We start from the raw sequence: 17,784 nt of genomic DNA, 5'->3' as shown, positions 1-17,784 counted from the left end.
AAAATTATTAATTTTTTCTAAATTTATTATTTGATCTGAATTCTCTCTTTCTCCATCTCTCTCTCTTTTTTTATATTTTTATTTTATTCATTTAGATTTTTTTTTAAATAAAATAAGCCCATGTGTGTGTGGTTGTAAAGGGGATGTGGAGTGAGGGTGTCAAAACACACTTAAACATTTAAATCTGATTTCTTAAATGTTTGAATAAGCCTATTAGCATGCTATTCATGTACTGATTAAAAAATTGTAGGAGCTGCACTTACTATAACCAAATTTGCAGTGTGGTTCAACGTTATATATATTTTTTTTAATTGCCCCTGGTTCCAGAAAATTGCCCCCGGTTCCTGTAAAAGCCTGTGAGCCGGGGGCAATTTTATTAAAAAAATTGCCCCTGGTCTGCAGCTGCTTATTCAAGGCTTGCGTCACAAAAAAAAATTAAAGTTCTAATAACTTCTTTTAATATTCTTTGATGGATTTTTATAAAACCTTTACCAATTATTTTTCATGATTTTTTTTCTGCTCTTTTTACAATATAAACTTTTTGCCTGGGTGAACTTCCCCTTTAACACCAGAATCTGCCCTGCATGTCTTGTATAAATTCCATAAATTCCAATTATTCATGACTGAAACATTGTAGAAGCCTGCATGAGATTGTATGTCTGCATGATGATACAGTATATTAAATGCACCTGTGGGTCAGTTCAATTTTCTGAGAAAAGGTTGATGGAATTTATGCTTTACATACCCCTTTCATAAACCCAATAAAACACAATTATGCAGCTAATAGCAGCATAATTTGGTCGTAAAATCAGTGGAGGACAAGAGTTATCCGCATTATTCTGATGCTGCTATTATCCGCATAATAGCGGCATTGGGACAAGATTTTGAGTTTATGAACGTATTTCCAAATAATGCGGATAATTGCCATGGTGCGGTCACAAGGTCACCCTTTTCCAACACAACCGCATCGGAGGGGGCGTGTCCAGTTTTCATGACGATTATCCGCCTTTTTCAGGACGGGCGCTCGTAAAAATAATGCGGATAATTTTCGGAGTTTGTGAACGCAATTTTTATTGAATTATCCGCATTACTCTTAGGCGGCTAATTGGAGGATAGGTTTTATTGGGTTTATGAAAGGGGTATGAATGCACCTGTGGGTCAGTTCAATTTTCTGAGAAAAGGTTGATGGAATTTTATGCTTTACAGTTTTGGGATGTTACTCACATGGGCCACAGCAAATAAAGAATTTCTTTTTATAAAATTGACCAATTTAATGTAGGGCCTACAGGTATATGTATGTCATGAAATTACTGACATTGAATTAAATGAAAACCTGAAAATATACAATTTACACAAACTTGATACACAACACCTGCACCACCTGGGGTAGGAAACTTTTTAAGGCTATTTTTATAATTACACAATAGGCAATAGCTAGATTTTTTTGGATCATTTCTTTCATTTTAAGGGCTACTTTTTGTGCAACAAGCAATGCTTTCTTATTCTGCTGTTTATGTACAGTACATATAGAAAATTTATTTTCCAAACTTAGTTTCTGGTATTGTTTGTCGTACATGTACATGTAGATCTTGTGGCAATTTTTATACATGTATGGTTTCCCCTATAAAACATTCAATTTTAGGACTTTGAGGAGCAATTTGGGCTGTCAAGAGGTCAAAATTGCCTGTTATCCTTTTCTTCCTTGTATAAAACCCTTTCTCCTCATTTCATAATTGCTCTCTTATCTTTCCTTTTCATTAATGTCTTTTTCATATATATAAATTCATATACATGTAATCATAAATTCACTCTTTCCTTCTTTTGCTTATTTATCTCTGTATTTCTTTCCTTTTCTTTCCATACATAGATTTAGATGTGTAGTCTTATTCAATGTATTTAATAAAATATCTATACACTAATATCGTATCCTTATTGGGGACCTTGTCTTGACAAGCCTAGCTTTTTTAAGGTCTCCTCTTTCTTTCAAAATGTGAAATTTTGTGTAAATTTTGTCTCCGGAATCCTACTCTGTAATAATATTAATGTAAATGATGTGACTTTTGTAACAACATCATTGTATGTTTAGCGCTGACAATCTTTTTTTTTTATCTTGCTATATATTTTATTATTTTTTTTAACTACCATGTATTTTATGTTTTTGTGAATGGAAAAGTAAATGAACAATGTGTTTCCTATGCTGACATGTTCAGTAAACAGGGTATTAAACTGAGCGTGTTAGTAAATGAAGCTTTATTGAAGACCAGTTTCTAGAAGTCTTTGATACCCGGTTTAAGATGCACAGCTGATATTCTTCTTGCCTAAATTGCCCAATCCCTGCAGGCCGTGGAGCTTGTGTTACGGGGTATTTTCGGCAGGGGAGGCAAATGCTCAGGATTTTTAGAGTTCCTCGGATCAGTAGAGAAGGAAGAAAAGCGGATCGGTGATGTGTTTGGATTCTGCTTGTCAATCCTAGCCTGATTTTCAGGCTTGTGATGATCTGAAGTACGACGACGACAGTGGGGCATTTCATCATCATGCTGTTTGCAAAATTTACGCCTATAATAGTTTCATGGCTTGAATATGAAGTGTCAGAATATGGGTCAACCATTTTTCACTTGATGTGTCCACTATTAAAGTGGCATACAGTAAATATGCCTTTTACTGGTACATGTGAAGCACTCGTTAGGCGAATTAGCAGTGTTTGAATTAATTCAATCCATGCCATCAAAGACCTCAGACCTTGATGCTCTTTTGATTGGCTTCATGTCCCATCACTGGCCTTGGATAATTCATTTGCAGGCCCTTTTGATTTTATAAATGTATAAATGTGCCCCCAAAATTGGTTTTGACTATTAAAAAAAAAAAAAAAAGAATTTAAGCCTGTTTCATAAAGCTGTTCGTATAAAGACAGGAATGACTTTACCAACGACTGGTAACCCTTTCTCATGCCAAATGATATCCCTATGTAATTGAGTTAGGACCTAAGATCATGTTCTAGTCATGCGTAAAGTTGTGCGTAACTTTACGAACAGCTTTATGAAACACCCACCTGAAATAGCAAACATACCAAATGTATGCAGAAATTGTACAGTACAGTGTACATCATGCAATTGAAATTGATGAAGAAACCGGGCATGCCATGGACTGGTTTGTAAAATTTGTGAACAAGCCTATAGTCTTTAAAACTTTAAACGTACATGTAGGCGTAAAAAGATAACAACTGGAAGTCCATCCACCAGTATTGAACGTAAAGTGATAGGCCCCTATGTTTTTGTTTCGTTTATTCTCCAGGGTTTATACGTACATATATGATCCTCTCCCAATAATTTTGCATTAATTCGCATGTACAAAATAAAAAGAGAAGAGGTACACTGTACATTACTCAGGGTGCTACATAAGCACTTGCCTGATTGCCCGATTGCCCGGGGCAAGTAAAAGTTAGTCGGGCAAGTGTTTTAAAGTAAAGACCAAAACTACTTGCCCGAATTGGGCAAGCAAAATTCTCACAGTAGAATGACCATAATTAGGGTCAATATGATATGATATTGACCTTAATTTTGGTCATGGCAGGCAAGATAAAATCACTTTGGAAAAAGAAATGCAATAACAAGGTACATGTAGATCAGTTCATGTCAAAAGAGAGAAAAAGGTCAAAACTTTCCTGTGAAGAGGTAAAACTTTTTTTTCAAGGATTTTTTGGGGCAAGTGAAATAGATTTTTGGGAAAGTATATTCCAAATATTTAAAAATTTACTTGCCCGACCGGGCATGTGCTTCTAAAAAGTTATGTAGCACCCTGCATTAATGTAGGCTGCATCCATCTACTTTCTCACATTTCCTTTCAGAGAAGTGTACAGTACATGAATATATCATTATTGTGGGGTGTTCATTCATTGTAATTTTTTAAGGAATAACGTTGTTTGTGTACATGTACACATATATATTTGCAAAGCTTCGACACAACTGAACAATGCAAACATTTTCTACAACTCTTGAAAGGGCAGAACTTGGGGACTTTGATCTTCTCAATGGAGCATCGCAGCTGCTACTGTAGTATCATGCATACATTCTAGCATCCTTCAAGGTTGCCATGTATTATACTTTGTGGATTCATGTCATTGAAACGAGAATACAAGAGGTACATTATTGATGTATTGTTGTTGTTTGTTTTTTGATAGGTGAAAACTATTGATTGCTTCCCTTTTGTTTTTAATACATGGGCCTCTTTCTCTCTCTATATATACAAAATGTACATGTAGATGTATGCCTATTGACTTGGAGAATGGAAGAGCCTGTATTACATGTAGCCCTACATACTATGAGACATTTAAAGGAGAATGAAACCTTTGGAACAAGATAGCTTGTGTGAAAACAGAAAAATCAAAGAAACAGATCAACGAAAGTTTGAGAAAAATCAGACAAATAATGAGAAAGTTACAATGTATCAGCAATTGAATATTGTGTTCACAATTGCTATTAAAGGAGATCCTCAAATTGGCAATTCGACAAATATGTGTGATGTCACTTGTGAACAGATCTCCTTACTACTTTAGTATATATTTCACTTAAATTGCCTCTTTTATCACATCTACAGTGTATCAGTATATCATGTGTTCTTTCTATAGGAGGTAATGTAATACAGATTTTTAAAGAATACATCATGGTTAAAGAGTTTGTACATGTATCACCATAAGAAAAGGCAAAAAGAGATATTTTGAGGGTATTTTATAGTCCATCAAAGGGAAAGTTGTTCACATGTGATGTCACACATCATTGTTGCATTGCCAATGGGAGGATCTCCATAGCATTAGTGATTGCAATATTCAAATGCTCATAACTTTCTCTTTATTTGTCCGATTTTTCTCAAACTTTCTTTGTTCTTATTCTTGGATTTTTCTGTTTCGACACAAGCCTACTTGTTCCAAAGGTTTCATTCCCCTTTAATATTGGCCTTCATACTAGAATGTAGTATTTTTTAAAGAAACCCCCTCAAGTGAAACTTGCACTGACCTTGCAGAACATTGTATATTTGGAAAGATATAAAATACAGAATGTTGTTTCATGAATAACGAACGTACATGTTTATTTGCACATGTAGTCTAAGAGTGAAGTGGAAATTAACTCATAAAAATTATGTTTTACATGTATGTGAAGTACCCAGGTAAAAGACTGGACTTGGAAGTCGGCATTTAGCACGGACTTTTGCAACATGACTTCATTGGAGTAGTCTCTTCCTTTTTTTCTCTCTCTCTCTCTCTTTCTTCTCTCTATTTTTCTCTAGACTTTTAATGTATTAAAGGTAAATTCCAGTTCTGGTAATGATCTCAAAATGACTTTTTACAGAATCTAATATAATGACCACCCAAGTGTCTGTTTGTATGAATAAAAAATATGTGCCAAAGGATTCTGGAAGAAATTGTGTAATTGCTGAGAACTAAGCAAAATGAGCGGGGATTCGGTCACTTCCGTCGGGTCTTTATTCCAGCAATAATAATACACTGTCCCACGTGTGCCTATCTGTGTTGGCGATCTTCAGTGTGATCGTATTTCAGCTTAGATTTTATGATTTCACAAAGTTCAGTTTATGTGACTGTACCAGATCCAGATCCACGATGATATACGTAGTCATACATGTACCGGTACTTAACCTTGGTTTTACAGACTTTCTCACGAAATTAGTGTTTTACTGCAACTACTGTAATTTAGCTTTAACGCAAACGGTTTACAGAGACTGAACGTACATGTAGCTTTGCTATTGAATAACTGAAAGGTTCAGGACAGAATAAGTATTTGGAATTGGAATATTGTTTCATGATACAAATGTTTGTAAAGTCTAAAGAGTGAAGAGGATTTTAACTCATAATATTATGTTTTGATGTGAAGTATCTTTTAACTATTACATGTAGGTAAAAGACTAACTTCAACTTGCAACATGACTTCTTGGAGAAGCCAGTCTTCTAAAGTTCTTTTTCTCTCTCTCTCTTCTCTTTGTTTCTCTCTACCTCGATCGGTTTTATACTGAAGTTAGCTTTTTAAAGTACATGGAATCAGAATGTTGTTCCATAAATAACAAACATATATATTAAAGAATGAAGAGGATTTAATTCATAAAAATTAGGTTTTTAGATTTAGGAGTGGACTAGTATATTAAAATAAAACCCTAAAATATTGACATTTCTAGTCTATAGGTACAGACCTTCAATTGCTTTTGCAAGGAACCATCCAACACATTCCCTTTACAGCCACTTTGATGCCAAGGAACCGCTGCCTCTGGTCAGAGTTATTACATGTATGAGCAGACACATTGCTAACTTTTACAGGGGAAAGCAAAAATAAATGTTGCAATATTTATTCAAATATGATTACTTGACTTGCTGCATGAAGCTGAAACTGTGACAAATAGATATATTCCATGAAACTAATCTTAAGTTTTTTTGTAATGTGGATTATAACATGCTGATAAGAAATTGTCAAATACTGAGCGTTTTTCACATTTTGAAACTACAGTATTAATCAAATAATATTTTGCCCAATTTCAGGACATACAGTAATGAGGCTTTGAGATATATTTTGTCATCTGTTTAATAATATCCACACTTTGTGATCAAATAAAATTGTATTTCCAACACAAATCAATTTCAATACAGTGTTCCCTTGAAATTGGTGGCATTACAGGTCGCCACCAAATGCCACAGTGCTCTGTATTCTTTTGTACTTTAGAAATCAGAAGCTACATGAATTAATTTTTTATTTCCTTATTTAATGGTCCATTCTTTTTGGCTCCATCCTGCCATGCTTTTTTTGCAATTTGCTGTGGCTCCCTCTTGCAAACATTGGCCCGAATTCACAAAGGTGGTTTTGAAAACCCATGGTTTATGCAGATTTTCTGTATAAATTACGCTTAATTTAGCACGTATCGGGCGCGTGTATAAAACATGTCCAATGCTGATGCGCGCTTTTGTCACAGTGCGCCAAATTGACGCATGTTACCAAGGTAAGGTACGCTATTTTATTCATGAGTGAACTCATTATTCAAAACAGTGGACTCATGAATAAAATAGTGTGGATAACCACAGCAACAGGCGTCGATTTGGCGCACTGACAAAAGCACGCATCAGCATTGGACATTTTTTAATATACGCAGTAAATAAGCGTAATTTATACAGAAAATCTGCATAAACCATGGACTCAACCGTGGGTTTTCAAAACCACCTTTAGGGACAGTGATTTTCCGTTTCAAAAAATTGCCTTTTCCGTTTCAGAAAATCTCAAATTCCGTTTCAGCATGTCAGAAAACGGAAATTCCGTTTCCCCATAGACTTTGTACACACGGAAAAGTGACGATTCCGTTTACACATTTACATGCATACTCGCACTGGTCAAAATTTGTATCTGCTACTGTACCAACAACACAATAAAATCTGTTCTAATCGGATCTATGCGGGTGAATAAAATATTTTAACACACCCATTTTGCATGCATACATCCTCACCTTTCATATTATTAGCATTATTTCACGGTGAAATGATATTTCATCGATAATTTTGGGGGTTTTTGGACATCGTTATCATCAGTCAACGTCTTTTCCCAATCCGCCATCTTGGATTTTAAGACCACGATATCGTGCTGTTACATCTTCAAACGTAGAGGGCAGCAACACACAACTGTGTACATGTAGTTGAACGATACATGTGTGCATGTGAAGCCCAACCCGGCCGGCCGGGTACGGGTACCGGTACGGTGCGCGCGGGGTACAATCGAGTGTGCTGATGTCGAGTGCAGTCACGATGTGTGAATTGTCATGATAGTAGCGAAGTGAGATCGTGTTTTCTGGGTTTTTTGGGCCATTTAATATTCTCATTTTGTTGTGATTTTGGAGTAATTTCTGTTGCTATTCTGTGTATTTTGAGGGAAAATACGTTTTCCGTGATTTTCCGTTTGAAATGCCATTTTCCGTTTCAAAAGGCCCTTTCCGTGAATTCCGTCCGTTTTCCGCGATCGCGGAAAATCACTGTCCCTACACCTTTGTGAATTCAGGCCATTGAGTTTGTTATCTACAGTGTAGGACCCTGTTCTCATAACTGTCTTAAAACTAATATTGGAAAGTAGTTAGTGGAAACTAGTTTAATGTGTAATAGAAATGAGAACGGTCAAAGCGGTCTTGGAAGCGATCTTCTAAACCGGTTCGGAAAACCAGCTCGCGATGTAATTTTCTTCGTTTAACTCTTTGCCCGCCATGTACACTATCCCCCCTGCGCCACATTAATTTTGGGGTGCCACATTCACAGGGGGTTTGCGTGCATTTTCTTATTCAACTCGCAATAACTTTTTACTGGTTTGTCGTATTGAAAAAAATTGTGTAGCAAAGTTTTAGAGAAATGAATATTCTTGCCAATGGAATCATTTTTGCTATGTATAAAATCATAGATTTTGATAATTTTAACTTTACATTCTGTTTCAAATTTTTCGTTTAGGTGGGTATTTTATACCTCTTATATTCAATACTTTCTAATGAAGGTTAAATTTCTAAGTTAATCCATTGGAAAGATGTGTTCTTAAGCTTTCATTACATACCAAATCCATGTCTTTATGGTCATTATGAGCTAAGCAGTTTAGGATTGAAATGGGGCATTCAAAAAAAGTAAACTGACAATGAACTAAACTCTTCTATTGAAATTGACGGTGGCTACTTCTCAATAGACTTCCGTCCTGGGAGACTTCCAGTCTATTGATACTTTGATCCCCTTATTGTTATAGGGAGGTGGCAATTTGTATCATTCTTTTATTACAAGGAAAGCAGTGCAAGCTATTGAAAGCTCATCGAAATATATCCTAAAGCAGTTAAAAAAACTCAATTTTACGCGAAAAATCTCTATGTAAACAACGTCGGCGAAAGCTATAACACGAAAGCTAGATTCGTAAACGATGCAATACATGCGTCGCTATTGTATGTGTGTGCACACAATTACAATTAAATGCGTTCCGTATGCATTGTGTGCGAACTGTGACTTGAGTCGTCGTTGGCAGTCCGCTGTATGTGCCGCGAGTCGTCCGTGGCGGGCAAAGAGTTAACTGGTTTTAATAGCGTAAATGAGGACACAACCGTTGTTCAGAAAGCGATCTTCGCACATGTTGTGTGTACATGTAGAATGCCTACGCTGCAGTTTTCAATTTTGAGCGAAACTGAGCGTACCCATAGCAACAAGATCACTATCCGTGAAGTGGTTTTGAAATCCACTTTCGGCTGATCAAATGGAAAAGTTATCTTCCAAACTGGTTTCCAGTAAACTAGTTTTTAGGATTGTAATGAGAATGGTGTCTTACCTTCACTCTAGACATGGTATAATTGGTTGAAGCAAGTGTGAATTATGAGGCCGTTCTCATTACGCTTTCTAAAACTAGTTTACTGGAAACCGATTCAGGAAACCAGTTTTGAAGATCACTTGATCACACGAAAGTGGTTTTCAAAATCGCTTCACGTAAAGCTATTATGTTGCTATAGAAATGCTCTCAGTGGGGTGACAAGTTTCGCGCAAAATTCAAAACCGCAGCGTAGATATTCTAGACACAGTGTGGGGAGTAGATCGCTTCCGGAAGAATGGTTGTGTCCTCACGCTAAAACCAGTTAAACAAGGCAAAGCGATCTTGAAAACTACGTACATCGCGAGGTGGTTTTCCGAACCGGTTTGGAAGATCGCTTCCAAGGCCGCTTGGATCGTTCTCACTACACTTTAAACTAGTTTCCACTAAACTAGTTTTCAGTAAACTAGTTTTAGGAAGGTAGTGAGAATGGTGTCTAAGAGTCTTCTAGCAGACTAGTTGGCCTGTGTTGGAGAATGTACACTGTACTGTACAGTGCATTCATGCACATGACTTTGTATCATATTGACTTGTCTTGACTTCATCCAGATCTCATCAGTCATCATCATCATCAATGGTGAGCTGTCACTTTGAGACAGGTACAGTCTTGTACAGCATGTGTTTCTGATTATGTGGTCAAGAACATGTCCAAGTCCACTGATGATATGTGTCATTCAATGCAGTTGATTTTGACCATTGACTATGTGTACTGGTCAGTGAAAGAGACAAATTACATTCAATTTGATTTCTAATTCAATTTATTCCATCCATGAGTTATAATATAAATTATAAGATAGTTAAATGGTTCATCCAGATGATAGGTTTTTATTGTAAAAAAAAATTAAAGGCAGAAATATTAGAGACAAATATTAAACCACAAATGTAAATATATCTAAAGTTCTGTTTTTATACATTTTGGCCCGTATTCTGAAGTCGGGTTTAACTTAAACTCAGGTTTAAAGTTGTAGTTTAAGTATGGGAAGCCAAAAGTATCAACATTTTTATTAAGTTGTATGTTTCTTATGTTTACTGTGCTCTTTCCTGATTCATCGATGGTGAAGACAATCATCTATTTATACTTCCTACACAATTATGAATGATTTGAGAGCCGAATGAGCTGAAATATGATATCTCTACTGTTAGTGATTATGTAACAATTGGCTGTGCATACTTAAACCACAACTTTAGACCTGAGTTTAAGTTAAACCCGACTTCAGAATACGGACCTTTGTCTTTAATATACAAATGCCTAGAAAGAAATTTCAGGCATTGCAATTTTCTATTTTATAATGTAATGTCTTTTTTGTTGTTTTTCTACATAATTGGGAATCAACCTCCCTGGTGCATCCACCTCCAGGCGAGGATTTCATGAAAAATAGAGATTTTTTTTTAATTTGTTATTATTTTGATAGTTTATACTGGAACCTTTTCATATGATTTTCTCTGAAAATTCTGAATATTGTTTTATGTATTGCTTCCCTGTATTTATTGTGACTAGATAGCATATTGTCTCTGCCTGGTTTATAGTCATCCAAAGGAAGAGTAAAAAGCAGAGGGAAGTACATAAAATAGAAATTAAAAATTGTAGAGATTAAAAATACAAAACATGAAAGCATCATTTCCAATTTTCGTCCTCTGTCCGGTTAGTTACACCCGATTGTCTTTTCCCAATTGTACTGATCTCCTGAAGGCTTTAAACCCTATTTTAGTATTAACAGTATTCTTACAAAATTTTTGTAATTTTTAACAGATCAAGCCAAAATTTCTCAACCTGCAAAAATGTTTGTATGATTTTCTGTGATTGACGGAATGAATGCTGTGTTTTAGGCCTACATGAACATACTGTACTCCATCTCTTTAATCTGTTTAGTTCCTTTTATGATTGAAGTGAAAACATTTTATTGAAATACTGCACTGCCAGATGGTAGAATAGAATACGCTTAAAAAAGGTATAAGCTATGAAAATTGTAATGTACAATAATACAAAAATAGTACAACTCATGACTAAAGTCACTATTAATCTTGACAACCTTTCAATGTTTCTATAGAAGGAAACAGATGTTGGTGTTTTTCGAGCTTTGCTTTGCTGTCAGCGTCATGCCCATGTATCATCTGTCACTGTTAAAACTCTATTGTTTGATTAGTCCTTTCAACAGTCTTTTATGTTTCCAAGCTCCATGCAATCCACATAACTTGCTTGTGTGTCATCCTTCTTTCTATTAAAAGGCTTCATGTAAAAGTACATTGTAGTCTGTTGAACAATCAAGTTTTTATATTTGATTCTGGTTTTTGTTTTTGTTATTAAAGTGACTTTACATGTATCATGTAAATTATAGGCATGGTGGCTTTAGTGGTAGAGTGGCCGCCTCATGAATGGGAGGTCGTGGGTTCAATCCTCTGCTGAGTCACACCAATGACTTTAAAATGAGATCTTCTGCCCTCTTCTTTGGCATTCAGCATTTGATTGGAGAAGGGAAATACTAGCATATTATGTTATGCAGGGCCCACTGGTATAGCATACATCTATTCCAAACTGAAGTGGCTACCCTCGGTATAAAATAAACATTATTATTATTACATACATGTACCTGTACCATATCTGAAATTCTGATCGATTGTTTACATGTAGCTTATCCTTAAATTGTGCAGTTTCTATCATTGATCTGCTTTTAAGAAACATTAGCTTTAATTTCAAGCTTGGTACAGGTAAAATCCTGACTCTCCAGACAAGGAGAAGAAACCTTAGACTTTGTATGCTATACAAAATGAACACCGGTCTCGTCAATATCAAGATGAATGATTTTGTTCAACGGAACACAAGACATACAAGAGGGAATAACCAAAAATTCCTCCAGGTTCATCATAAGGCCAGGGTCTTTCAAGATTCCTTCTTTGTAAGCACGATAAAGGACTGGAATAACCTCCCCTCCTCGATTGTAAATTGCCCCTCCCTGGAGTCATTTAAACTAAAACTGAAACAACTTCAATAAAAAGTCATTCCACACATGTTGCGCTACTCTCTTCACTACGTTAGCGTGGATGTGTCTCCCAACGACATTTTGCTGACCCAACTATTGAGAAAACAAAAGAAAGAATTTGTAAAGAAAGAAACCAAACATTCATGTATACATGTACATAAAAACAATAAAATTTGATTGAAAGACTGTATGAAATTAAACGTTCAAAGAAACTGATACAGATGACTACATGTACTGTACCTAGCACACTGTTTCGAGCCAAGCCCTTTCAGTTCAACTCCCGCTCACCAATGCACCCTTTAATGGAGAAGCACCCCCATCCACCCTAGTTGTCTTGAAAGGGTGCTGTTGTCCCTCTTCCTTGCCTGCTCGCTGACCCTTTCAACATGTTAAAGGAGAATGAAACACTTGAAACCAGCTGAATCCATATCAAAGAGAAAAATCAAAGAAACATATTGTTGAAAGTTTGAGGAAGATTGAATGAATAATAAGAAAGTTATGAGCATTTGAATATTGAGATCACTAGTGCCATGTAGATCCTCCCATCGGCAATGCGACCAAGATCTGTGATATCACACACGTACAACTCCCTCATTACTTTAGTACTTATTTCACGTATATTCTCACTTTTATAGAGTCTATCACAAGGTGAGGTGTTCTCTTTATGAGATGACAAGTACAGAGGTTTCACAACATTATATCATTGATGAATCGTTTGTCATATGATTAGAATGAGCAAAAAGATATGTTTTGGGGTATATTTTCAGTGTTGGAAATGGGAGAGTTGTACGTGTGTGACATCACAGATCTTGGTCGCATTGCCGATGGGAGGATCTCCATAGCATTAGTGATCTCGACATTCAAATGCTCATAACTCTTTTATTGCTAGTCCTATTTTACTCAAAGTTTTGTTGATCTTATTCTTTGATTTTTCTGCTTTCACAAAAGCTAACTTGCTCCAAGAGTTTCATTCTCCTTTAAATACTGGAAGCTGCATGTATACCTAACCAACCATCTGATGAGATTTGATCAATGTGTCTATAACTCTCTCTGGTAGTGCGCCCTCTGCTGTTCAATCTCTGACAATGAGAGGAACATGATACAGCACCACACTGCAGGGTGTCTGAGAGCGTCTAACCCAGGAGGCATCTTCCATACATGGTACTGTATGCAGAGAGACTCGTGGTTATTTTGGCTTCTTTACTTGGGTCCGACGTAAAATATCATTTTACATATCTGAAAAAATGAAAGAGTGACCGCTTGACCTGATTTTTTTCTGCATGGATACTGAAATTGAAAAGTTAATTAATTCATCTTCCAATTTTGAAGATCTAAGTTGCAAATGTTTTACTATTAAAGATCAGGCTATTTTTCCATTTATAACACAGTGAAACATTTATACAGGAGCTACAATGCGATGCTCTCAGGTGTCCCAGTGACTGAGGGGGGGGGGGGGGCTTCTAATATGCTTTCAAAAGATGATGTTTGCAATGACATAGCAACACACCTGTCTCATTGTGTTACTCCATTTTCTTTTTTAAGAAGCTCCCAGTTATCACAGCCTGGGTATGTCCATGCACATGTACATGTACAGTGTACCCAGTCTGCTGCACAGACCCTAACAGTGCTTCAACCAACAAGTGGGTCTTCAGAGAAGCCCAGCACAAGTTCCAATTTTGTTGAATCGACTCATGTATCCATGTACCATAATGTAAAAAAAATCAATTTCGGCCCATGGTAGGCGTACAATTTTAACCAGTTTTCTATCTAGAGAAACGAAGGACTTGAGCGAACAAGTATACCCTCGGTGACATTTCAGTATTCGGAGGATCAGATTAACACTGGTATAGACCTCCTCATGTCTCCTTGGTCTGTGATTGAAATAGAAGGCAGTGACCTCTATTGACCTTTAGGTGAATAAACACAAGCATTTACATACATGTAGTCCTTGCTTTGATATTTTACGTTGCTGTTATGCCTGCTTGCTATTCAGCACATGCATGCATGAATGGATTAAAGAGGCAATGTGTACACAAATTTTATAATAGGGACAATACAAAAAAATTGTATACAAATATTTATATTTCTTTCAATTTAATTTACTTTCTGGAAATACTTACAGGCCTATATGCAGTAGTATTCATGAAAACTTTTGTAGAATGAACAGTAGTCTTGGTCTATAAAACCTTTTCAGGATTTGAAATATATTCTTTTGATACTGGACTATGGGGAATACTGTGGCCTGAAAACTATTGACTTCCTAGACGAGATGGATGTACAATGCACTTCAGTCTTCTGTACTAACCCCCACTTCTCTATTTAAAAAAATATAGCTACATGTACATGTACATCCTGCTTGCATCAAGTGATAGTTTGCCTATCACCTTCACCAGTGGTGATTATTTGCTTCATAGTTATCTTGAGCATTCTGCAAAGTGGACATGAGTGCTTTTAATATAAGCTTGTGTTTAAAGTAGGACATATTTATTTATTTGTTTAACCAGTGTGAAAGTACCTGCAATGTACATGTAGTGAGTTGTTGTGCAAGTTTGGATTCCTATGGTCATTTCACATTGACCACTCGGCAAGAGCAGAGGTGTCAAGTTTAGCACATTACTTGTCATCTGGACAATGTAAAGAATGCTAGCAGTAGCTGTGTGGTTTTTCCCTCCAAGAGATGAGTTCACACCAACTCATTGACCAAAATACTTTAATTTGATAAGAGACTCTTTATTATAAAATCATACACAACAATGACAATTCCACATGTTCAGGGAGGAATCAAACTTCTTTTCACGCAATGTCGTTAAAATGAGAAAAAAAAGTCATATCTTATGAAAAAGATTGGCGCTGTCCAATTGAGTCCACCCATAAAATCTACCAGTAGCTCTGTATCCCTTAAAGTCCAACCCAGTTTGTTTTCTATCGATACAATTGGAGCTTTATAGCTGGTGTTTCCCTTTCAGGTGCCAAAAATAATGAATGAGTGCCCACTTTTAGAATAAATTATGAAATATTCTAGAGATCATTTTAATCTCAAATCTCGATTCATACACATGTACATGAACTTCAATCATTCTATTTCGGCTTTTAGCTGTTTGCTGTTCATCTTCACATTTTAGTATTTCTATCTAATAGAAATAAGCTGCTAATTTACAACAGGATGACATTGATTGGTATATTGCTTACAAGTCAATTTTGCAGAATTTACTTTTACATGTATGTGATGGAGCTGACTTTGTTGTAACTAGATAATGTACAGGTACTGTATCTATGCTAATGAGCTTCACAGAGAGGGATATGATCCGACATGGATAGTAGTAATAAACAGAGTGAAGTATCACCTTTGCCTGCCAAAGTCATGATCATTGTGGTTTGTTAGGAAAGACTTGTATAGGGCTCACACGAGTATTACAGACCCCCATTCACTCACGTGTTAAATCATAGCTCATCAAAAAATCATCAAAAATCAATCCCTCAATAGATTTTGCTTTAATTCACTGATATTAGTCACAATTAACAGTACATTATTAAAGGCTTGATATGTCAATCGGGTACTCATCCAGCTCAATCAAAAGTTAAATGGCCTGAAATAAGACTAACCATAATTTCGGCCAGTTCATTGCCAGAAAAACCCGAACTGCATTGTGGGTAATAATAATTAAAATGAAATACAAAAATGCAGTCTAGCCTCCCCAAAGGCCTTAATTATGAAAGAGTATGAACATGACATTGTTTCTATCATTTATATTTTGATATACAAACATTTTGTCTATTTTTAATGAATTATTTTAATCAATAAAGTCATGTGATCTTTACTTACGCCTGTCCGGCATGATTTGCGCGTGGATGAATTACTCTCATGTGCCCTATAATGCTAACTTTTTTTCTGCCGCAAATGTACACAGCCATCAAGATCATATAGTCCCCCACTTCACAAACTAGGTAGCGTTTGCTTGAAAGAAAAAGGCTTTCTGAGATCATTGCTGCTGATTTTTTTTATTAAATGTCACCCGTTGAGAGATCAGATTTTGAATTTTCTTCTATAAAAAAGATCCAAAGTATGTGTGCATTAGAACCAATTGCTTGAAATTTTGGTTAAACTTAGGGTGTGTTCAATGTTGGTTTCCAAATAACATGAGAAACAAAGGCTGTGTTCAATGTCCTGTATTCCCGGTCGTAAAAGTAAACGTCTTTCAAATCATGATTCGGAGGAAAATTTAAACGTCGAAAAAATGCGTCTATAAACGCCATCAGCTCAAATTTTACGATCTTGAGCATCGCGAAAGTGACATTGAACACAATAGAGTTGTGAAACGTCTCTAAATTTACTCTCGCAGTGGAAGCCTACACAAACAGGTGCCAGAACTGACGTTTCTTGTGATGGGTCAAACTGCTAAGCCGGAAATTTAAAAACAATCAAAATGTAATCAGCTTTATATTTTCGACACTGAACAGTGCACCGCTGATCTTGTTTGTGTTTGGTGATTTCTAATTGAGCTTTCAATCATAATACATGTACATGTTGCTGTTTGAATTTGAAAATCGACATTGAACACAATTACATGTACATGTACATGTCAGTTTGTGAAAAGGAAATTTTAAAATGAATATTCCATGCATACTTGGAAACATATATACTGCAGAAACATGTCACATCTTTAAAAAGTACAAATAACATATTTCATAAATTTCCATGTTCGCAAAGCATGATTCTTGTACATCGAGTAATATAATGTACTAAATCATTTTTTTATCGACTGAAGTCTGAACCTTTATAAGGTTAAATATTTTAAAGGTATACAAGTAGCCTTGCAAATAAAAAAAAATACATTGCCAAATTCGGTGTGAGAAGTTGAACTGAACTGGAGGCTCAAGTCACATGCATGCATGTGAATGAAGTGACATTGACAGTGATACATGTAAATGGCGCAGAAATGATTGAACTGTAAAACTCATGTGTGTATATGTATAAAGGCCATGCTTTAATTAATTTTGTTTGTTAGCAGTGACTAAACAGGGACCTTTTGGCGGAAAAAAAAATGATAAAACAGATCAAGGGCCTGGTTGTACAATCAATGATGGCACACAGTATATAAAAAGTTACAATTACATTGTAATTATTAGTGTTAAATTGTACATGTATCTATTCAGGGCCGAGTCCACCCGATTAAAAAGTATTTGAATGGAATTACATGTAGGTTCAATTAAAAGCATATATGGCTGATAATTTCACAAAATTGGATATGAAAGTTTTTATGTTTGAAATTTTTGCTTAATTTTAGAAAACATTTACACATCTATATGAAAGTTTTTGTTTGAAATTTTTGCTTAATTTTAGAAAACATTTGCACATCTATATGAAAGTTTTTGTTCGAAATTTTCACTTAATTAAAACATTTGCACATCTATATGAAAGTTTTTGTGTTTTTAATTTTTGCTTAATT

The sequence above is a fragment of the Lytechinus pictus genome, chromosome 18, assembly GCF_037042905.1.
Source record: "Lytechinus pictus isolate F3 Inbred chromosome 18, Lp3.0, whole genome shotgun sequence".
Taxonomy (NCBI): Eukaryota; Metazoa; Echinodermata; class Echinoidea; order Temnopleuroida; family Toxopneustidae; genus Lytechinus; species Lytechinus pictus.
Note: the sequence above shows the minus strand (reverse complement) of the source record.